We start from the raw sequence: 25,058 nt of genomic DNA, 5'->3' as shown, positions 1-25,058 counted from the left end.
CTCTTAGTGTGGCATCATTAGCTTTGCCTCTAAAATTGATCATTTATTAATGTACTTAATACAGAATTTATTACATGTATTACATTAATACATCATTAGTTTATTAATAAACTAATGAATTCAATTGTTTTCTCTTCTAGATTGGAGTGTTATATATGTTAGACTGTTTCTCCTCTGCTAGCTGATAACAGCAGGGCAGAGATAAGGTTTAAAATCTCCAGTACTCTGTATTTAATAGTAGAATTTCCTCAGTATCCCCAGGAAATTGGTTCCAGGACTTTCTGTGGATACCCATATCCAAGGATGCTCAAGTCTCTGATATAAAATGGCATAGTATTTGCATACAACCTACACACATTCTCTTGTACAGTTTAAATCATCTCTAGATTACTTATAATACCTAATACAATGTAAATACTATGTAAATAGTTGTTATGCTGTATTGTTTAGAAAATAATGACAAGGAAAAAAGTCTGTCTGTGTTCAGGACAGATGCAATTTTTTCAAATATTTTTGATTCACGCTTGGGTGAATCCGCAGATGTGGAAGGCCACCTGTACTTATTACATGTGTAGTTCATTATATAGTATATATAATTACCTAATTATACAACATATAATTATCCACTGCAATATATAGTTACCTATTATATAATTACATAACTAATGTGTTTTTCCTGCAGATAAGCTGTAGAAGAAAAAAAAAACATAAACTGTAAGAAACCAAGAACACTCAATATAGAAAAAAGAGTGCTAAATTGAACTACGCTTGATTCCTAGCTCAAGAAAGCCAGGATGGGTTAGATTGTGTTTTTCTCTGTTACACAACAAAATCGGCATCTAAGTTAGAGTTTGTTAATTCTCAAGCATTTAATTTCATGTGCTTTCAGTAGACTATTGGCTATAATTACTATAATTTTAAAATTTTTTATTCCGAAGTGTCATATATCATGCAGAAAAATACACTAGTATATATATATGAATTATCATAAATGAAAAATATAAACAAATTACTATAAAGTGAACACTCATCTGTCCATCCGCGCAGGATAAGAAATAAAACACCACCGCTCAAAGCCCCCTCATGCCCTTTCCCAATTACCACTCTAGTCCTTCCTCAAAAGATAAACACTGTGCTTACTTAACAGTATAATTTCATTTGGCATATTTTTTAACTTTATATAAGTAGAATCATTTCTCCTTCTCCTTCTCCTTCTCCTTCTCCTTCTTCTTCTTCTTTTTTTTTCTGATATGGAATCTCGCTCTGTCACCCAGGCTGGAGTGCAGTGGCGTGATCTCGGTTCACTGCAACCTCCGCCTCCCGGGTTCAAGCGATTCTCCTGCCTCAGCTTCCTGAGTAGCTGTGACTTCAGCCTCCCACACCCCAACCACGCCTGGCTAATTTGTTTGTATTTTTAGTAGAGACAGAGTTTTACCTGTTGGCCAGGCTGGTCTCGAACTCCTGACCTCGAGTGATCCGCCCACCTTGGCCTCCCAAAGGTCTGAGATTACAGACATGAGCCACCGTGCCTGGCCAAATCATACATTTTCTTAAAGCATTCTTAGAAGAAAAAATTGGGTGCTTGTGCTTACCATTGAGTCAATAAGATGAGATATTTGAAATAGGGACTGCCTTGAAATGTAGAACATACAGTCAGTGAAATTTTGTCTCTTTATAAAAAAAGTCTATCTTTAGATAGACTTATAGATATAGATGATAGAAAAAAGAGCAAGACTGTGACTGCCCAGTTTAAGAGATCTAGAAGGTTTTTCTACGAGCCAGCAACTTGTCCCCAAATAAAATAGTTATGTTCTCTTTGACAAGATCCCAGAAAGTTTCCACAGCCAATCACACACTAACAGATGGGATTTAGTGACTGGGGGAAAAAAAGCATGCAAATAAAACTTCAAAGAGACAGAAAGATTGAAGAAGGAGAAAGATAAGATTTTGCCTTCTTATTTATTTTAGAAGTGGTTGTTAAATAGAGCCACTCATAATAAATTTGTCTTTTTGTTTTGTTTATAGATCAAGATAACTACTTGAGGCCAGGCACGGTGACTCATGCCTGTAATTCCAGCACTTTGGGAGGCCGAGGGAAGCAGATCACTTGAGATCAGGAGTTCAAGACCAGCATGGCCAACATGGTGAAATCCTGTCTCTACTAAAAATACAAAAATTAGCCAGGCTTGGTGTCTCATGCCTGTAATCCCAGCTACTCAGGAGGCTGAGGCAGGAGAAGCTCTTGAATCCAGGAGGCTGAGGTTGCAGTGAGCAGAGATCGAGCCACTGCATTCTAGCCTGGGCAACAGAGGGAGACTCCTTCTCAAACAAAAAAATAATAAAATAACTACTTGAACCAGGAAAGGGAGAGAGAAAATGGAAAATTAAAGAGTTAGAGTCTATATTAATCAGTTTTTGCTATGCTTTGTTGTGTAACAACCAACCTCCAAACATCAGTAGCCTAAAGCAATAAAGGCTTTTTCCTTACTTATATTACTTCAGCTGCAGTGAGCTGCCATTATGTTGCATATGTCTTTTTCTTCCATAACACGAGCTTAAGAAGCAGTTTGATCTGGGATATATCATTCCTAAGGCAGAGGAAAAAGAAAAAGAGATGGCAGAGATACTCAGTGACTATTAAAACTTCTGCTTGGGCCTGACACGTCACTTGCTGCTTAGATTTCGTTAACAAATCAAGTCACTTGGCCAAGCTTGACATTAGTTGACATTAGTCCTTTCTAGAGTCAGCAGATCATTGGAACAACAGTGCAGACCATTACAGGGCTCATTTTCAAATGAAGATCAGTCAGAAATTATAATACAAAAATCAGGGGGAAAGGGAAGTAGTTCCCCAAAATTCAACATGCATAATCAGAATCTACCCATTTGTAGATTACCCATTCATGTAAGAAAATCCACTAAATAATTCATAATATATGCCTTAGATATGTTAGAAGCCCATGTAGTTCATAAAAGAACAGTGACTTCTTTAGGAAGCATCTTTCACTCCGTGCACTGGATTTGCAATAAATTCTTTTGTTTTCCGGAAGAGTGTGAAGAATTCTCAGATGAAAGGAAGAGCCATAGCCTAATCCCTGCTTTGTACCCAGAAGCCTCTGCCTATAGCCTGGATTTTCAGTATCTCTTCTGTTCTATAATCCTCCTCCGTATGGACTCCTATGAGGATATAAATTATCTATCTTCAGCCATAAGTTTTCTGTGATGTATTTTCAGAAATTTCACAATGTCTATCCTTGCTGACAACATAAATCCTTTCTTCATACTGAAAAGACCGGAAAACAATTCTGTTTCTTTAGACGGTTCTTTGCTATAAAACTTCTTCATTTAAACAGCACTTTCTTAGCCCTTGTAGAATTTGTTTTGTTGAAGTGCTTAGTCTGTCTTTGAAATAAGCATATTTCATCTAATTTTGAATGATTCCAGCTGCTGGATTACCTATCTTGAAAGTGAGTCAGGAGACTTGTTGGTTTGGGGGGATTAGAGAAGGAAGTAGATTTCAATTTTCCAAAATGCAAGTCTGACACCTTCTGGAAAGCATGTGACTATTACACCCACAAGTTAGTTCCCTTGGTCCACTATTGAGAAGGCCAGGGGTACATGAAGTTAGATGGGCAAAATCTTGCATTTTTATTTCTATAAACTGCTATTTAATATTTAGGATTTTCTTCAATTATGAATATGGACAACTAACCATAGTAGTATTATTAGTAATGTTGTCAACAGTAGAAATTATAGATTTAAAAAATCACATTATAATTATTGCAGATATCAAAAAGTATTGTTTACACTCACCATTACTTTGAAATTCTGATAGACCTGTCATTAGATCTCGTTACTTAATGAGTTAGTATAAAACACGTGCATTAGTATTTCATATATTTGCTATTTTAACCTTATGACTTTTGAATATTTCAGTATAATTGGTTTTCTTTGAAAATCTATATATATTATTAATATTTGGCACACAAAGAATATTTTGAGAAGTTGTCTATAGTTTACAACCAAACAGCTATGGGTTTATGGTACAAAAAAGATTAAGAATGCTTGTTCTAGATGCATTCTAAAAGGGATAGAGGAGGACAAAAGAATATATAGAACTACATCTCTCTTTCACTAAAATAATGATTTTTAGTTCTTGTGTATAGAGTTAAATGGCAAGAGTATTTTAATATAAAATAATGTTTTGATATTATATAATGATTAATGTACAAAGCTTGTCTTTCCTTTTTCTTCTCATGAAAATGGACCCCAAAACTGTGTCAAGGGAACTACCCCTTTTTCCTTCACTTCCCTCCCTCTACCCCCCACCACAAAGTTGAGTTTTTAAAAAATGTCTTTTTTAAACTATGAAGTTCATTTTAAATTTTTATATCAGGTAATAGTTCCTGGACACTGAATTGCAATTGACAAAGGGAATAAGAAAAGACTAGCAAATTTCCCATCATTCATAAAAATGCTTCTACATTAGAAACAGCAGAAACACACCTGAGCTCTATGGTGTTCCTGGGCAAGCAAGGGGGCTACTGTTGAGCACAGTCTGTGTGTGGAGCTGCTTATTTTAACAAGATGGACTGGAGAGTCGGCTCCAAGTGTGTAGCATATGCTCTGAGGGAGCACAAGATCATCCAGCAGGAAGCAGAAAGAAAAAATTGGAACTTCTATTTCTGCTTATCTAAAATTTGAAAACCAACCAACTTTACCTGTATTTCTCACATATTCTGTCTGTACGTCAGCAGGTCAGGATCCTATGAGAGGCATGAGGTGTTCTCAGCAAGGTGTGGAACTTCCACAAAGCAATGGGGTTGGCAGCCACCCTTCATCCTTCCTCTGCTTTGGAGCTGCTGAGACATTTGCAGTTTTTGTGTGCCCAGTTAAGTGACTCCACAAATGCATCATCTTGTTTTAACTAAGCTTGTCTTCACAAAGTGGAGTTCCACATGGAACTGTGGGTTGAAGATATTTGCAATAATGCGACCTCATAAACTTATCAAAATACAATGGCAGAGGTTCATTTACTCCTAATGTGACCCTTTCAGAAGCAATACAAAGGAAAAAAATGACCAACTCATCACATTTAATAATTAATTGAATGTCCTAAAATAGAAGTAATCAAGATGATTTAATATACAGATTGATAAATGTTGTTGCTAATGATGACCTTGCCTGCAGTGCATATTGTGCCTTGAGAAGTTAGTTAATAGTAGCCATACATATAAAGAACTTATATATATATATGTAAGTTCAAAGATTATTTACTAAGAAAAATACATTATCAAAAGAGTTTGAATAGTACTATTATAAAGCTCCAAGAGTAAAGTTTTTGAACCAAACCATGAATAAAAAAGTTCTATTGTGAGTTTAGCATCATTAGAAGAGGGAGTGCCATGTTGGCCAAAGTGAGTTTTGCTGGCCCAGGATTTTAAATCTAACAATAATGTGGAACAGCAAGAAGACATTGTTGGTTGAAATGGACATTAGGGTATTGTGGACTGAGTGTATTTATCCATCTCTGCCTGTCTCCCTAGTTAGACTGTGGACTTCATGCAGCCAAGAATTGTGTCTATTAGTCCCACATTCCAAGCTGCTGCCTGGCATCAGTAGGTGCTCAGAAAACTTTTGCTGGGCTTATGGATTCAAAGAAACAAATAACTAAGGGGAATTTTACCTTTGGTTTATAGCACAATTTCTCTTTGCCCCTTAGCATTTCCCAGTGATGGGAAGTTATTCCAAGTTGGAAAGCAGAATTCAAATGACAGGATCAAGAGCCTGAGTTGACAGAAAACATCAGCTCCCAGAGACCTGCAAGTCCCTCCCCACCCTGGGCCTCCTTTAGCCTTTCCACATTGCGCTATATTACACCAACTACAATTTCATGCCATATTTGTGTTGCTGGTTGTCTCCCACTGTTATTTGGGGAGCTCCTGGAGGGGAGACACAGTGTCTTACTCATCCTTATTTTCCTGATGGCTAGAACAATGCCAGACACAGAAGAAAGCAGCAGGGAGCAAATGCATATGAGCAGGTGCTACCTGCTCAGCGCCAGATGATGACATATGCTATCTATTCAATTATCACACTAACCTTACAAAGGTTAAATTACATTCCCATGGCCACACAGTAAGTAAGGGATCCAGGATTTTGAGTCCAGGTTTGATTCCAAGTCCAGGACTCTTTCTACTACCCCCATATTATGTCAATAAATGTGGGATACATAAAGCGGTTGATTAACTAACATAACCTCTTCATTGTGGCTCTCAAATGACAGACACACAAATATGGCTCCCTGCCACATAGTGGAGGCCACTTCATTTTCAAGAGCTTCAATCATCAACTTCCTTTCATTGATCCAAACTCTACTTCCCTACAACTTCTACTTACTGCTCCTTGTTCTTCTCCAGAGCCACACGGGATAACTAATGCCCCTTCCACAAAATCAGCCCTTGGCTTATGAAGACAGTCACTATGTGTCTACCCCTCACCAAGTAGCTGTTTTTCCATGCCATCATGACCAATCGGCTTGCAGGAAGCAAAAAGGAAGCCTGATTTTAATCTTTTAATTGTGGATCCTTTGTCATGAATTGTGTATCTTATCTAGCCAGAAGGTTCCTGAATTTATGCTGAGCTAGACCCAAATAGGATATGCCTTCCTGGTGCTCTGTTATGCACCAAAACACGGCAGTGAACCCCCAGTTGGCCATTGCTTTTTCCTTTGTGAATGTTCACCTATGCTAGCAAGCACAGGTTGTAGGCCTGGGGGAGGTGGGTGATTCACCAGGTGTGTCTGGATGGGCTCTATGGAAAGTACCCTTAGCAGCTTCTCTCAAAATGCAGTCAGGAACCACCTGCATCAGAATCAGTGGAAGGCTGTGTTAAAATGCGAATTCCTGGCCCCACCCTAGAACACCTAGATCAGAATTCCTAGGATAAGACCTGGAATCCTTACTTTTAAATGAGCACACCATCCAGCGATGATTCTGATGCATACTCAAGCTTGGGAGGCTCTGGACTAAAGCAGGCCATGCTTAAGTGGCATGGCAGTTGCCATGTGGATAGTGAAATCCACATTGGTGGATGGCAACTAGAGTCAGTTCACATAAATAAGAAATATGTTTAAATGAAATGGGGTTGTCAATACTGATGTAATGTAAGAAAAGCAAAAGGTTCTGGCAAGGAAGCTTAGCAGCAATCACATAGGAAACCATGATTAAAAAAGAAAAAAGAAAAAAAGGATCCTGTAGTTAGCAGGGCTGGCCTAGGCAATGTAAGTGGACCCTTGTAACAGCCCCTTTGAAAGGTTCTGAAAATTCCTCTGAGTGGGACTCTCTAGTGGTGATTTATAAGGGAGTGAGGTGATTGGCCCTTTTTTTGCAACCAATAGATTTTCTTTGATTTGGAAGAACACATGGCTAAGATGGAAGATGAATTCCTAATGTTAGCTTGGACCCATCTGAGGGCTGTGTTGACAAGGGACAAAGTAGTCTCTGCCAAACTCAGTGTCTCCTATGGGGCTTTCACTGAAACCCAGTGGGTTGAGTCCTCGGTGTCTCTGAAGGATTTCTGAAATAAAATAACCCTTCATCCCCACTCCCAACCTCCTTTACTAAAAGAAAATATTTTTTATATAAATTGAATAAACGCCGAAATCCCATATGGCTCAGGTGATACTTAGATGCACTCAGAAACATCCGGGAACCAAAAGTAATAAAAAGAAATTCCATTTTTTACTTTTGTTTTTTAAAGAAATTAAGGGAGCTTCCATTTCTGTCACTAAGTACTACTTAAAATCGTCTCTCCCCTTGTTCTTTCTCTCTCATACCTCTTAGCTGCCCAAAGCCTCTTCTCCACAGTCTGACTCAGTCCTCTCTGCAGAAAGCCTCTGGACTCACTGGGGCTAAAAGGTCGCATGTAAGGGAAGGAACAGCAAGGCAAAAGCTCTTGTAGAAACCATAAGTGATGCCTTGGGAATTCTGCTCTGAGAGCTGTTGTGAGCCCTGCCTGGAATGTTTTTATCTTCTCTGGGGGTCTTGCTGTTAGTGAGGTTATTTCTGTTGCTGACTTCTCTTCCTTCTCAGCCTCTATGGTCTTGCACCTGATTAAAATAAACAGAAGCCACCAGACAGATCACTAAGAAGGTAGAAGTTCACGAACAAAACAGCTGGTGTATTTGAGCAAATATTTTTTTTTGTTTGACAAAGTTCCGCTCTTGTTGCCCAGGTTGCGGTGCAATGGCGCGATCTCAGCTCACTGCAATATCTGCCTCCCTGGTTCAAGCGATTCTCCTGCCTCAGCCTCCCGAGTAGCTGGGATTACAGGCACCTGCCACCACGCCCAGCTAACATGCCCAGCTAATTTTTGTTATTTTTAGTAGAGTCAGAGTCTCACCGTGTTGGCCAGGCTGGTCTTGAACTTCTGACCTCGGGTAATCCACCCACCTTGGCCTCCCAAAGTGCTGGGGATTACAGGCGTGAGCCACTGTGCCCGGCCACATTTTATTCTTTTAATTTCAACTGTTTTATTAAAACTCAGACCACCCTTATCTGGTGAACTGCTTGATCCTACCCAGCAGGTGAAAGGATCAGAGAAAATAGCAACCAATCAATAGATGTCAGCAGGCAGTCTCATTCCCAAACAAGATAAAAGACCATGGACTCTGAGCTCAAACCAAAATATTTACATATCTCGTTGAGGACATTATCGGCAGTTTGGAGGGGACATTATGGTGTAGACAACAAGAAAAATCACCGAAGGAAGTTGGGAATAGCCTGGGCTAGAAAAGGATGAGCTAACGTGCTGGGGTTAGGAATCTCCAGCTCTGATTTCTTAAGCAGCCATTGGAATAAGAAACTGGGCAAATTCCCAACAGGGTGGGGCAATCCCCCTGATCCCAGCCCATTGGGAAAAGGGCCTAATTCTGCTTCTCCCTTCCCATTCCCCAGCAGCAACATAAAAAAGCACAAAATGTCTCAATGCTCTGGAATTTCTTCACTCAGATGACCCTGGGTGGATTTTGCATCAAAAACACAGATTTATGAAAGAGCAAATTATTTGTGAAAAATTCTTCACTTTAGAGGAAGAACTGTAGAGCATCACCACAGGCTTATTCATGACTACATTTGAAAAATATGATTCTAGGTCAGAGATTCTGGTATACCCATAGATTTTCAGGAACATATCTTCTGCATTAGAGAAACATTCTGCAAAAAATGTCCATCAGGCCCAAGCAGTTTCAGCAGCCGAGTAGCCCATCTGGGAAATAACTCCGGAACCCCTTCAGACAAACCCGCCGAGGCTGGGTGACTTGGCAGTCCCTGAGCCCCTGCCAGCTCATTTGTGGTCTGTATTTTTCACAGACGCTCCCTGGTGTGTAGCAATTTCCGGATATTTTTCAAATGGTTTTTATCCTGCCAGCTGGGCGCAGTGGAGGGACTACAGCTTGGACAACTCAGCCGGATGGACCCATCAAATTCAGCTTGCCAGCCCGGTTAGGATTAGACTGCATTGTTTGCGCCTTGCCCTGAGGTTGGCACCTATCCCCCTATCCTGTTGATTTCCATCCCTACTCCTTCCACTTCCCTAGTCCTCTTGGCCCCTGTTATGAGACCACTAGCCTGTCATCCTACCTCTATGAAAACCTCCTTCCCAGGTGGACACCATTAATGTGCAGGCAATGTAATGGAGGGAGAACAATATTCTAAGAGTAGGAAAATGTGAGCTAGACCCAGTTCTGCTAGTAATTAGCTCCATGGCCTTGGTCAAGTTGCGTAACTTCTCTGGGTCTCATTTTCCTTTCTGGTAAAATGAAGGCCCCCATCACTACTTTCAAGTAAGGCCTTTACCAAGTCATCCAAGTTGTTCCAGTAAGTTGCACATCTGACAGCGGCCCATCCCTTACCACCTCCTCTAAATATGTTTTCTGAGATATTTCAGAAAATAAGATTTTAGAAGGAAAGCTGTATTAGTTGCACAAACCTACTTCAGTGACAGGCTAGGATTGAACATTAAAATTTGAAAGAAGACATGAATTCCCTTATTAATGCTGCTTAGGGGAAGAAGAGGCTGAAGGAAGGCAGCTTCTATAAAAATCAATGGTGAACTGGAATTTATCACCTCTGTGTGAGTCTGACCTCTCAGGACTTTTTCTCTAGAATCCCAGGATCCTAAGTAATGAATAATGAATCTAAACATGCCTTCCATGACCTTGAGGATATGCAAACATGAAATTTTGAAAAAAGAATAAAAGAAAGAAGAAAAATTCTGGAAAGTTTAACTTCATTTCTATTATCATACTCAAAATGAAAGTAACGTTTTCTCCAATTATAAAAATAATATAGAAATCTGGAGACTACCAAAAAATATAAAGCATAAAACAAAATCACTCATAATAGAGATAACCACTGGCAATGTTATGGCTGTTTCCTTTCACCCTTTTTGATTTGGACACTATCAAAACAGTTTCCTTCATGATTTTGAAGCATCAGTCTCATTTTAAATTCTCCTGGCTCATAGAAATCGCTGAATCCCAGAGAATTCCAAGTACCAATACTACTTTTGGTTTCCTTTTCCATATTTCACTCTGACCCGAAATGAAAAATAATGCTGGCCAGGCACGGTGGCTCACGCCTGTAACCCCAGCACTTTGGGAGGCCAAGGCGGGCAGATCACCTGAGGTCAGGAGTTCAAGATCAGCCTGGGCAATATGGCGAAACCCCATCTGTACTGAAAATACAAAAAATTAGCTGGGCGTGGTGGCACATGCCTGTAATCCCAGCTACTCAGAAGGCTGAGGCAGGAGAATTGCTTGAACCCAGGAAGCAGAGGTTGCAGTGAGCCAAGATTGCGTCATTGCACTCCAGTCTGGGCAACAAGAGCGAAATGTTGCCTCGGAGAAAAAAAGAAAAGAAAAGAAAAAAAAAATAATGCTAACAGGTGACTATTTCAATATGTGGTACAACTGAGACTCAATATGGATGTTTGCTGCTGCTTAGCGTTTATAAACAAGCCTTTGTCTGTGTCTCTGTTTCAGTAGGGAGTACAAGGCACATTTTTCTAATTTGCACATTTTGCTCCTCTGTTTTAAATTCTTCAACGGCTTCCTATTGCCCTTTTGATAAAATTCACACTCCTGCAGAAGACTCACAGAGGCCATCATAATTAGACCCCTGATCCTCTCTCTGGTCTTGGCTTGCACCCCTTTCTCCCACGCTCTCTGCTCCAGCAATACTGGTCCTCTGCCCAGGCTATTACTCTCCCTGTAGCATTCTTCCTCTTCCCATTGTCTGGCTAATTTCTCATTTATCCATCAGAACAGGTTTTTGATATGCCCCCACCTTGTATTCCTCCCATATGAGCACTTGTTGCATTTTATTGCTGTGGTGTATTTCTTGCCTTTCCTGCTAAACTCTACATGCCCTGGGAGTAATGACTATCTGTTTTGCTGTCCGGTGTACTCCCATCACTAAGCATGGGCTTTTTGCAAAGTGAGTATTCAATAAACACTTGTTGAATGTGTTAAAAAATAATAAGTGAATGGCATTGTTAATTCACATTAACAAGAAAGCTTTTCAAGAGAATATATACACATTATTAATATTATCTTTCACAGTGGGAGATTTTATAAGTGGTCAGTGCTGAAGAGAGAGAAATACACTTGTGCTGTTTTAAGAAAAAGGGCAGTGGTTTTGGAAGTTCAGATTAAAACTTCTGTATAGATTTTGTAACTGATGCTGCTACTTTTAAATTTCTCCAGAGTAGGCTAGGAACTACAGAGATGATCTGTGTCCTACAACCCCAGCGAGCACCATTCATAATGCGTTCTACCGTGTTACTCCAAAGATAGGTAGCAGAAGCAACCTCTGGCATTAATACCACAAGGCCCTACAATGCAGGCTTCCTTAGTAGCACTAAAACCTGATAATGATAAGCCATATATGCAGTACATTTTCAGTGAGCAGACAAATGGGGAACTGAGGCTCAACTGAAAGCAGCAGGAAATTCAAAGGTATTTATATTTAGTACACTAAACATTTTTCTATGGATGCAGCAACCAAGTCTGTCTTTATAACAATAGGAAAGGGCTCGCATTCTCTTCAGTAGTTCCTTTCCTTCATGGGTGGACCAGGGGATTCCCAGAAGAAACGGGAGTAGTGAAGGCCAGTTATTATTAATGGGACATAGGATCTGCCTACCTCCTACATATGATGCAGCAGTCCACTTTTCAGCCAGGCCAACACTCTTACTACCTTCCAAAAATGTAATAGGAAAGAGGGAAAGGATATCCCATATCCCAACTTCCTAAGGGAGGACAATTTAATCATTCTGTTATATTTCTGATAGCTATAATTATTTTTAATGAGCCACATATTATATGAAACTAAATCACAGTTCTGGTTTATTTTATTAAAATGTAAAAAAATTCCTTCTTTTATCATTATAGAAAATAAAACCATGAAGAACCACACCTCAAGGAGAGACTTACCCCCTCCACATTCATCTGAGACCCCATGACCATTCCTTTCATGCTCTGCTTATGCTGTTCTTACCCACACCATGCTTATTCCCAACTCCAAGTCATTGCTCATGCTGACCAGAAGAAATTACTTTTCTTCTTCCTTTCACACAGTTGCAAATTCAGCCTACTCCATGAGGACCAATTTCTTTACTGCCTTCATTCTAAGACCTTCCCCAATACCTCCAAACCACACTGCTCTGCCATTTCCCAGACCTTCTTTTGCACTTATAACCAGCATTATTCATTTTGGTGATTAATCACACTCTGCTTTGCAATGTCTCTTGGCTATTCTCAATGTCTCTCCTGACTCCCCAGTGGATCTCTAAGTTCCTGGAAGGATGAAGCTGTAACTCATACTCCTTTGTATTTTTATTATAGTATTAGCCACATAAAAGATGTTGAAAGATATGATAAATTGTTGAAACCGTCATGAAACTAACAGTGAACAAAAAGGTAGACCATAGTGGTAAAATTCATAATATTTAATGGTAGCCAATTAAGAAAGAATTTATTTAACAACACATAGACTAAAGAGAAACCAGCACATTCATTTTAATTAAGATAAATTTTTTATAATCCAAAAGACTGGATTAAAATGAAATGACCACATACCTCAACGTAATAACAGCCATATATGACAGACCCACAGCTAGTATCATACAGAATGCAGGAAAACTGAAAGCCTTTCTTCTAACATCTAGAACATGACAAGGATGCCCACTTTCACCACTGTTATTCAACATCGTGCTGGAAATCCTAGCTAGAGCAATCAGACAACAGAAAGAAATAAAGAGCATCTAAATTGGAAAAGAAGAAGTCAAATTATCCCCGTTTACAAATGATATGATCTCATATTTGAAAAAACCTAAAGACTCCACCAAAAAGCTATTAGAACTGATAAAAAAAATCCAGTAAATTTGCAGGATACAAAATCAACATACAAAAATCAGTAGCATTTTTATATGCTAACAGTGAACAATCTGAAAAATAAATCAAGAAAGTAATCGCATTTATAATAGCTACAAGTAAAATAGAATATCTGGGAATAAACTTAATCAAAGAAGTGAAATATTTCTACAATAAAAATTGTAAAACATTACTTCAAGAAATTGAAGAAGACACACAAAAATATGAAAAGATATTCCATATTCATGGATTGGAAGAATCACTATTGTTAAAATGTCCATACTACCTGATATGGTTTGGCCATGTCCCCACCCAAATCACATCTTGAATTGTAGTTCCCTAATCTCCACTTGTCATGGGAGGGACCCGATGGAAGGTAATTGAATCATGGGGGTGGTTACCTCCATGCTGTTCTTATGATAGTGAGTTCTCACAAGATCTCATGGTTTTATAAAGGGCTTTTCCCCCACTTTGCTCTGCACTTCTTGCTGCTGCCATGTGAAAAAGAACATGTTTGCTTCCCCTTCTGCCATGATTGTAAGTTTCCTGAGGCCTCCCCAGCCATGCTGAACTGTGAGTCAATTAAGCCTCTGCCCTTTATAAATTACCCAGTCTCACATATGTCTTTATTAGCAGCATGAGAGTAAACTAATACACTCCCCAAAAGCAAGCTATGGATTCACTGTAATCTCTATCAAAATACAAATAACATTCTTCAACAGAAATAGAAAAAATAACCTTAAAATTTATGTGGAACCACGAAAGATCCAGAATAGACAAAGCTATCCTAAGCAAAAGGAACAAAACTGGAGGAATAACATTACCTGACTTCAAATTATACTACAGAGTTATAGTAACCAAAACGACATGGCACTGGCATAAAAGCAGACACATAAGCCAGTGGAACAAAATAGAGAACCCAGAAATAAATCCATATATCTGTGGTGAACTCATTTTCAACAAAGTTTCCAAGAATATACATTAGAGAAAGGACAGTCTCTTCAATAAATGCTGCTGGGAAAACTGGATATCCAAATGCAGAAGAATTAAAGTAGGCCCCTCTCTCTTGCCATATACAAAAATAAAAACAAAACAGATTAACAACTTAAATCTGAAACTCTAACCTATGAAACTACTAAAAGAAAACAATGGGGAAACTCTCCCAGACAATGGAATGGGCAAAGACTTCTTGAGCAATACCCCACAGGTACAGGCAACCAAGGCAAAAATGGACAAATGGGATCATATCAAGTTAAAAAGCTTCTGCACAACAAAGGAAACAATCAACAAAGTAAAGCGACAACCTACAGAATGAGGGAAAATATTTGCAAACTACCCACCTGACAAGGGATTAATAACCAGAATATATAAGGAGCTCAAACAACTCTACAGGAAAAAAATCTAATAATCTAATTTTAAAATGGGCAAAAGATCTGAATAGACATTTCACAAAAGAAGACATACAAATGGCAAACAAGAATACAAAAAGCTGCTCAACAACATTGATCATCAGAGAAATGCAAATCAAAGCTACAATGAGATATCATCTCACCCCAGTTAAAATGGCTTAGATCAAAAGAGAGGCAATAACAAATGCTTGTGAGGACGTGGAGAAAAGGGAACACTGTTGGTGGAAATGTAAATTAGCACAACCACTATGGAGAATAGTTTGGAGGTGCCTCAAAAAAACTAAAAATAGAGCTACCATATGATCCAGCAAGCTCACTGCTAGATAGATACCTAAAAGAAGGGAAATGAGTATATTGAAGAGATATCTGCACTCTCATGTTTATTGCAGCACTATTCACAATAGCCAGCATTTGGAAGCCACCTAAGTGTGCATCAATGGACAAATAGATAAAGAAAATATGGTACACGTACACAATGGAGTACTATTTCACCACAAAAGAGAATGAGATCCTGTCATTTGCAACAACCTGAATAGAACCAAAGGTCATTATGTTAAGTGAAATAAGCCAGGCACAGAAAGACAAACATCACATGTTCTCATGTACCCATGGGTGCTTAAAATTAAAATAATTGAACTCATGGAGATTGAAAGTAAAAGGATGGTTACCAGATACTGGGAAGGGTACTCAGGAAGGAGTTGGGGCAAGAGGGGATGGTTAATGGGTAAAAAAAATAGTTAGAAAGAATAAATAAGTCCTAATATTTGCTAGCACAACAGGGTGACTATAGTCAATAACAATGTACTTGTACATTTTTTAACACACCCCTCAGGTTGGTTTAATTATTTTCCCATAATATACCAGATATATTTCTTTTTTTCACTTTTTTTTTTAATTATACGTTAAGTTCTGGGATACATGTGCAGAATGTGCAGGTTTGTTACATAGGTATACACGTCCCCTGGTGGTTTGCTGCACCCATCAACCGGTCATCGACATTAAGTCTTTCTCCTAATGCTATCCCTTCCCTAGACCCCCAACCCACAACATGCCCCAGTGTGTGATATTCCCCTCCCTGTGTCCATGTTTTCTCATTGTTCAACTCCCACTTATGAGAACATACTGTGTTTGGTTTTCTGTTCCTGTGTTAGTTTGCTGAGAATGATGGTTTCCAGCTTCATCCATGTCCCTGCAAAGGACATGAACTCATCCTTTTTTATGGCTGCATAGTATTCCACGGTGTATATGTGCCACAGTTTCTTTATCCAGTCTATCATTGATGTGCATTTGGGTTGGTTCCAAGTCTTTGCTATTGTGAACAGTGCCACAATAAACATACATGTGCATGTGTCTTTATAATAGACTATAATCCTTTGAGTAAATACCCAGTAATGGGATTGCTGGGTCAAATGGTATTTCTGGTTCTAGATCCTTGAGGAATCACCACACTGTCTTCCACAATGGTTGAACTAATTTACACTCCCACCAACAGTGTAAAAGTGTTCCTATTTCTCCACATCCTCTCCAGCATCTGTTGTTTCCTGACTTTTTAATGATGGCCATTCTAACTGTTGTGAGATGGTATCTCATTGTGGTTTTGATGTGCATTTCTCAAATGACCAGTGATGATGAGATTTTTTTCATGTTTATTGGCTGCATAAACACTTCTTACACTTCTTTTGAGAAGTGTCTGTTTATATCCTTCTCCCACTTTTTGATTTTTTTTATATACTTTAAGTTCTAGGGTACATGTGCACAACATGTGGGTTTGTTACACAGGTATACATGTGCCATGTTGGTTTACTGCCCCCATCAACTGGTCATTTACATTAGGTATTTCTCCTAATGCTATCCCTCCCCCAGCTCCCCAGCCCCTGAGAGGCCCCGGTGTGTGATGTTCCCCACCCTGTGTCCATGTGTTCTCATTGTTCAATTCCCACCTATAAGTGAGAACATGTGGTGTTTGGTTTTCTGTCCTCATGATAGTTTGCTGAGAATGATGGTTTCCAGCTTCATCCATGTCCCTGCAAAGGACATGAACTCATCCTTTTTTATGGCTGCATAGTTTTCCATGGTGTATATGTGCCACATTTTCTTAATCCAGTCTATCATTGATGGACATTTGGGTTGGTTCCAAGTCTTTGCTATGGTGAATAGTACCACAATAAACATATGTGTGCATGTGTCTTTATAGTAGCATGATCTATAATCTTTTGGGTATATACCCAGTAATGGGATCTCTGGGTCAAACGGTATTTTTAGTTCTAGATCCTTGAGGAATCACCACACTGTCCTCCACAATGGTTGAACTAATTTACACTCCCACCAACAGTGTAAAAGTGTTCCTATTTCTCCACATCCTCTCCAGCATCTGTTGTTTCCTGACTTGTTAATGATCACCATTCTAACTGGCATGAGATGGTATCTCATTGTGGTTTTGATTTGCATTTCCCTGATGACCAGTGAAGATGAGCATTTTTTCATACTTATACATTTTTAAATAATTAAATAATATAATTGGATTGTTTGAAACACAAAGGATAAATGTTTGAAGTGATGGATACCCTATTTAACCTGATGGGATTATTATGCATTGCATACCCGTATCAAAATACCTCATGTAACTTATAAATCTATACACCTATTATGTACCCACAAAAATTTTTTAAAATTTAAAGAAAAAATAATACAGTACTAAAAAAAGAAAGAAAGAAAGAAATGAAATGACCAGACAGGTAGAAAGTGTGTTTTCTGGATTTGAGTGTGAAATTACTTATGAGCAATTGTTATTTAATTGATTTAAAGCACAACAAACCATTTGAATTATAAAAGGGATGCTTGATAAATCTCTTTACATAATTCAGTGTGGCCTGGAGTGCTCGTTGCTTCTACTTTTGAGTAATATTTCCAAATATTTAAGACACATAGAGCAATTTTAACTGAATGAACATCTACAAAAAGCCTACATCTAACATCATAATTAATGGTAAGACACTAGAAGCTCTTCCATTAAGATCAGGAACAAGGCAAGTATGTCCCCTCTCATCACTCCTTTTCAACATCATACTGAAAGTCCTAGCTAGTGCAATAACACTAGAAAAGGAAATAAAAATTACATTGAGTGGAATATGAAAACTCAAAATTGCCAACATGCCAGATCTTCCTTACTTGCTATAGCAGTCCCAAAGTCCCAGCAATTTCTTTTGTGGATATCAACCAACTGATTCTAAAGTTTACATGCAGAAGTGAAAGACCCAGAAGAAGCAAAAAAAGAAAAAATTGGAGGAAAAAAAAGACAGAGGACTGACACTACCAGATTTCAAGACTTACTATAAAGCTACAGTGATTAAGACACTGGGGTATTGAGGAAAGGATAGACAGATCAATGGAACAGAAGAAAGACCCCAGAAAGACAGCACAATGGAACAAAGAGTATTTTCAACATAGAGTCAAACAACTGAACATTCACAAGGAATAAAAAGGATCTAGACATAGATTTTCCGCCCTTCACAAAAATAAATTCAAAATGAATCACAGACTTAAATGCAAAATCCAAAACTACAAAACTCCTAGAAGATAACATGGGAGAAAATCTTGATTACCTCAGGTATGTTGATGACTTTTTAGATACTTCAAATGGCACAGTCCATGAAAGAAATAATTGATAAACTAGACTTTATTAAAATTAAAGACTTCTGCTCTTCAAAAGACACTCTCAAGGGAATGAGAAAGTGAGCAATAATTTTGGAGAAAATATTTACAAAAGACATGCAGATGAAGGACCGATATCCAAAATATACACAGAATTCTTAAAACTCAACAATAAAAAACATGACAACCAAATTTAAAAATGGGCAACAGACCTGACAGCTGCCTCAACAAAGAAGATATACAGATGACAAATAAGCATATGAAAAGATGCTTTACATAGTATGTCATTAGGGAATTGCAAATTAAAACAACAGTGATATCACACTTATTAGAATAGCCAAAATGCAAACCACTGACAACTACCAAATGTCGACAAGGATGTCAAGCAAGAGGATCTTTCATTCATTGCTAATGAGAATGCAAAATGGTACAACCACTTTGGAAGGCAGTTTGATAGTTTCTCACAAAGCTAAACATATTGTCACTATACAATTCAGTAATCATGATCCTTGGTATTAACCCAAAGAAGTTGAAAACTTAATGTGTTTTTCCAAAAACCTGTATATGAGTGTTTATAGTAGCCTCATTAATAATTGCCAAAACTTAGAAGCAACCAAGATATCCTCTGGTAAGGGAATGAATACATAAATGGTTGTCCATTCAGATAATGGAGTATTATGAAGTACTAAAAAAGTAAGCTATCAAGCGATGAAAAGGCAAAAGGGAAGCATAAATGCATATTAATTGATAGAAGCCAATCTGAAAAGGCTACATAATGTATGATTCCAACTATTAAATACAAGACATTCTGAAAAAGGCAAAACTATAGACATAGTAAAAGGATCAGTGGTTAGCAGGGGTTAGGGAGGACAGAGGGGTGAATAGGCAGAGCACAGAGAATTTTTAGTGCACTGCATTAGTCTGTTTTCATGCTGCTGATAAAGACATACTTGAGATGGGGCAATTTACAAAAAAAAGAGGTTGAATTGGACTTACAGTTCCATGTGGCTGGGGAAGCCTCACAATCATGGCGGAAGGCAAGGAGGAGCAAGTCACATGTCACATGGATGGCAGCAGGCAAAGAGCTCGTGCAGGAAATCTCCCCCTTGTATAATCATTGGACCTCTAAGACTTATTCACTATCACAAGAACAGCACAGGAAAGACCTGCCCCCATGATTCAATTACCTCCCACCAGGTCCCTCCCACAACACGTGGGAATTCAAGATGAGATTTGGGTGGGGACAGAGCCAAACCATATCAGGCAGTGCACCTGTCAGTATGATATTATGCATGTCATTAGATATTTATAGAATCCACAGAATGTATGTTAAGAGTTAACACTAATGAAACTATGGTCTCTGAGAGATAATGATGTGGGTTCATTGATTGTAACAAATATGCCACTCTGATGAGGGGTGGTGACAATGGAGGAGGTTTTATGTATGAAGGGGCAGGGACGATATGGAAATCTGTATACCTTCCACTCAATTTTGCTCTGAACCTAAAACTGAAAGCCTATTTTAAAAATCTGGAATAAAATTTTTTAAAATTGCATGTTAAACTCAAGAATTTTTTGAAAGTTTTCATATAAGAAAATGAACTGTGTTCCTTGTGGTCTAGTAAGAATATTATATTTCCTTCCTGAAGGTGGCGTTTGTGTACCATGGTCAAAGAATGCTTCCCTCATTTGTTAAGGGGAAAAAAAAAAAAAAACCTTTCCCGGACAGTAAAACATCTCATAAAACTGTCATGAGTAATTCCAGCAGCTGAGTTGAAATGGACAGCTACTCAGAACACCTTTGCTTTTCCATGACAGGGGTGAGATTTTATAAATTAAGGTTATAGACTTACCTGCGAACACTGGGACCTATAACTCAATTTACAGATACCTTAAAGCTGAAAGAGTGTTTGCAGAGCCTACACTCTGGGATGTGTTACAGGCACAAGGAAGTTCATGAGCTAAGACAGGCCACTAGATCTAGCTAAGATGGCCCAACAAAAACGAGAGTTCTCAGGCCTGCGCAGAACCTGTGACCAATTTGCTGTTAGCCACAAACACCTGCATTGTGAGAGCTATTTGAACTTGAGAGAAAAATCCCCTAATTAAAAGGCACCTAAGCCCAAATTCTGCATAACAATTTGCTCTGGAGCATGTTAAACTCACAGATTTCTGGACTTCAGAGATCCTAATGTCAAGAGTGTCATCGGGGCACAGGAATCTACATTTAAGAAGCTTCCTAGGATGGACGATTACTCAGATATATAAATAGAACAAACTCCTGATATAAGCGGCAACATGAACAAATCTCAGAAGCAAGATTCTGAGCAAAAGAAACCAGACACAAAAGGGTACACACTGTGTGTGTGTGTGTGTGTGTGCGCGCGCACGCGCGCGCATATCTATATATACACACACATATACATAACATATAAAGTATGTGAGTATATATAGTGTATATATATATAAAGTTATAGAATGAATACAACTCACCTATAGTTATAGAAATCAGCTCAGTGGTTGTATAGGGCAGGAGGTTAGGTGGATTGACTGTAATGGGGCATAAGAGAACTTTCCAGTGTGATAGTAATATTCTACATTTTTATTAGAGTGGCAGCTACATGGGTGTATACATTTGTCAAAACTCATGTAACTGTACACTTAAACTATGCACATTTAATTGCACATAAATTGTACCTTGATAAAGCTGATTTAATAAAAGAGCCTTCCTAGGTGATTCAAACATACATCTGGGTTTGGGAGCCACTGATCCTTTGCTACTGGAGAATGACCAGATCATAAGTGCACTTGAGCCACACTGGAGCTCCTGTGTGGCATTTTTATTTCCATTGACAGAACTTCTGAGCCCCAGGGCACCCTCCAGACCAAGTTGTCTGACTTCTAGATTTTCTATATGTGTTAGTCAGGGCTCTCTAGAAGGACAGAACTAATAAGATATGTGGATATCTGAAAGGGAGTTTATTCAGGAGAATTGACGCACACGATCACATGGTAAAGTCCCACCATAGGCCGTCTGAAAGTTGAGGAGCAAGGAAGCCAGTAGTGGATCCGTCTGAGTCCCAAAACCTCAAAAGTAGGGAAGCCGACAGTCCAGCCTTCAGTCTGTGGCAGAAGGCCCGAGAGCCCCTAGCAAACCACTGGGATAAGTCCAAGAGTCCAAAAGCTGGAGAACTTGGAGTCTGATGTTTGACAGCAGGAAGCATCCAGCACAGGAGAAAGACAAAGGCTGGAAGACTCAGCAAGTCTGCTCTTCCATCTTCTCCTGCCTGCTTTACTCTAGCTGTGCTGGCAGCTGATTAGATTAAGGCTGGGTCTACCTCTCCCAGCCCACTGACTCAAATGTTAATCTCCTTTGGCAACACCCTCACAGACACACCCAGGAACAATACTTTGCATCCTTCAATCCTAATCAAGTTGACACTCAATATTAACCATCACACTATATGCAAAACCTCAAGCTCAGAAAGGTTGAGAGACTTTTCCAAAGTCACACAGTAAAATACCAGCAGATATCAGATCTGAATTTCTGACAGCTTTTGCTATTCTCAGTATCACACTGCATCCAAAGGAAGAAGAATGAGAAGTGGAGAGCAGATGCTCCTTGCTCTGATTTTGCTCCTTTACCCTTCATTACCATCTACAGGATGGAGCTACCTGGTTACCTGAGCCAAGGAAATAGAATAGAGTCCAATTTTATAAGGAATGGCTGAAAGACTTTGGTTTCAGACTTGTTTATTTACTCATTCAACGAATAACTAACCAATATTTGTTGAGTGCTTTCCAGTCACAGTTTAAGGCACAAAAGCCAGCAGTGAAAAAAACACACAAGATCTCTGCCTTCAAAGAGCCTATTATCATCAACAATAAAGAAATAAGCAAATACATGAACAAGAAAATTTCAGATGGTGGAAAGTGCTTGAAGAAAACAAACAAGGTAATTGATAGAATAACTGCAAAGGAGGGTCTATTTTAGCTGGGCTTTTCAGAACAGGCTGTGCTTGAGATAGTGACAGCGAGGAGCATGAAATATGGCTGGAGATGGTGGAGAGACTGAAGGCAGCTATCTCAAACACGTCAAGAGTTGTCATGTAGTGAAGTGTGCTTGCCTCATGCTGACTCAGAAGGTGAAGTGAGAAGAAATCTGAGCGCAAGACAGAGGTTGAATTGAGATCAGTTTAGGGAAGAACTTTCCAACCTAGAAGAAAAGGAATTAATATTTACTTGAAGCGTACTATGTCCTAGCTTCCTTATTTGTAATATTTTGTTTAATGCTTTAAAAAACTGTAGGTGGTAAGTGAAACAATATCTATTGGAAGGAGCGATCTCCCCCTCTCAAGAAGTATGCATGCTCCCTGGCTAAGATAGAGACAGATGAGTGAGGGGTTCCTTAACCTTGGGGATCCGTGCCCCTGCAGATGCTGCCCTAATTATGTCATAGAAACCAATGGAAAAAGGAAATAAGATTCCCCAGATTCCACCCCCGCCCCCGCCCCAGGTAGTGAAAAGTTAGTGAGACTTCTTGAAAAACAATAGGGTGTTTCCACGTTAACTAAGCTTTAACCTTTAACCAAATTCTCAGGAAGGGCTTCCCTGAATATTCTCCCTGTGGAATGCAGCAGAATGGCACTCTAATGCCTCCCTCAAAGAGAAAGTGATAAGGCCATGAGCTGCTCTTGAGGATGAATACCAGCAGGAGTGGGAAGGGTGCTGAGCTACCTGCGACCTATAGAAACTCTGCCTGGCTCACTTCCCTTCATTAAGAGAAAGTGTGCTTGATTCACTTCAGGAAAATGAGATTATTTATGAGAAAGAAGTACCCTTGATTGGAGGCTCTTAAACAAGTGGCTTTCCAGAGAGAACAGTTAAGTCTCCACCACAGACAGCCCTGGGAAGAAAAGGACAGCCCTAGAGATTTTGGATAATTTGGGCATTGACCTTCCTGGGGACTAGTGCAAGGAATGAAGTAAATGAGCTCGATTCCTTTCATTCTATGAGTCATAGCTTCGTCGAAATTACTCAATTGTTGATCCCACTTGGCTCCACATGGAAGGCAAAGTTCAAGCTATAGTACAGGTAGCAACATGATCCATGTACAATTGTGCAAAACACAAAATTCCCATAGGCCAGGCACACTCCCATTGCCTTTGGATGGTGGCTCATGAAGATACAACCATGTCCTCTGTCTTTTGTGCTATCCTAAGTTGTTATCTCTTAGGCCATAAACTACTCAAAGGCCCAGTCTTCCCTTCTTTCTAGCACCATGCCTGGCAGAGAGAGAGACAAAAGGCACCTGATTAGTGTATGATAAACGAATAAAGTTTCATAAGTCCTACTTTTCAGATCCTAATAATAGCTCCCAGTGCCCGGGAGTATGCTGAACACTTTACAGGTATTACTGCATTTACTCCTTAAAACAACCCTGTGAAATGAGTACTATTGCCATCATTATTGTTTGAATCATCACTATTTTCACATGAAGAAAGATCTAGACTTGAAGCCACTATGCTATAATGCAGGTTGGTTTTTACCCTGTTGATGTGGGATGTACCACAGGCAGCATGTGGCAAACCTGGAGACTGCTTTGTCCCAAACCAGAGTCAATGTCTCAACTTACACCATTGCCAGTTTCTTAGTAATTTGGGCACTACGTGGGTAGAGGTGACACTGTTGAATAGAGAGAAAAAAGCCAAAAGGCAGGAGTAACTTTTCTGCCTCTGATTTTCCCTTGCTCTTCTCTGTTTTCCAGTGCTACCAAGGGGCATACAGACTGAAATCTCCATATTAAAGTGAATCCACAACTTGTAATAACCAGTGTGTGGGGGAGTCTAGGATGGCAGACTAGGGTTTTGATATCTAATAGCAAAAGATTTTTTGCTTCTAACTTGATAAGGTGTGAAGACTTTTAGCACTTTATATATGAAGCCTACATCTCAATTTATTTTTAAAGTGTGACCATTTCAGAGTTTACTAAGTGCTAGACACCATGCCAAACCCATTCGGTGCATTATCTCAATTAATTCTCAAGACAACAAACAGCCCTACCAATTTAAATTGTTTTCCTTTAGCTTCAATGTAATGTATTGGCCTGTGGGGAAATGAGCAGGTAGTGGCGACAGCTAAGGGCTGGGCACTCAGCTACAGACAGGTGGAATAAATTTAAAAGTTTTGGCAGGTGATTTTCATCAAACAATGCAAAAAGAACTGTCTCCTTGACAACCTGCATGTCCGTCTTGGTCAACTCCTGATGAACCAAGACAGTCACAGGACTTCAGAACCCTACGCAGCCATGGGGAGGAACCACACTTGGTTCTGAGCTAGCAAATCTTTCACCTCAAAGAGTGCATAACCCAAGAGAGAGATAAGTTATCTGTTTTACAGCAGGAAACACACACACACACACACACACACACACACACACAGATCTGGGTTTAAGTTTCATCTTTAAAAACTAGGGTTCCTGAACTTCTTCATCAGGCAAAGCCATCACAAACCTACAGACCACCTTTTCTTGAATTAGAAGAAGACACCCCTTTTGAGAAAAC

At 39.2% G+C, this 25,058-nt stretch overlaps 1 long non-coding RNA gene across 2 annotated transcripts in view; it reads right to left on the bottom strand.

The window, feature by feature from the left end:
- Nucleotides 1-25,058, bottom strand: part of LOC117980308 (uncharacterized) — an 85,442-nt gene that overhangs the window by 35,464 nt on the left and 24,920 nt on the right. The gene's annotated exons all lie outside the window — the stretch shown is intronic.

Source organism: Pan paniscus, chromosome 4, assembly GCF_029289425.2.
Source record: "Pan paniscus chromosome 4, NHGRI_mPanPan1-v2.0_pri, whole genome shotgun sequence".
Taxonomy (NCBI): domain Eukaryota; kingdom Metazoa; phylum Chordata; class Mammalia; order Primates; family Hominidae; genus Pan; species Pan paniscus.
The sequence above is the reverse complement of the archived record's forward strand: the minus strand, read 5'-3'. Positions and strand labels throughout refer to the sequence as shown.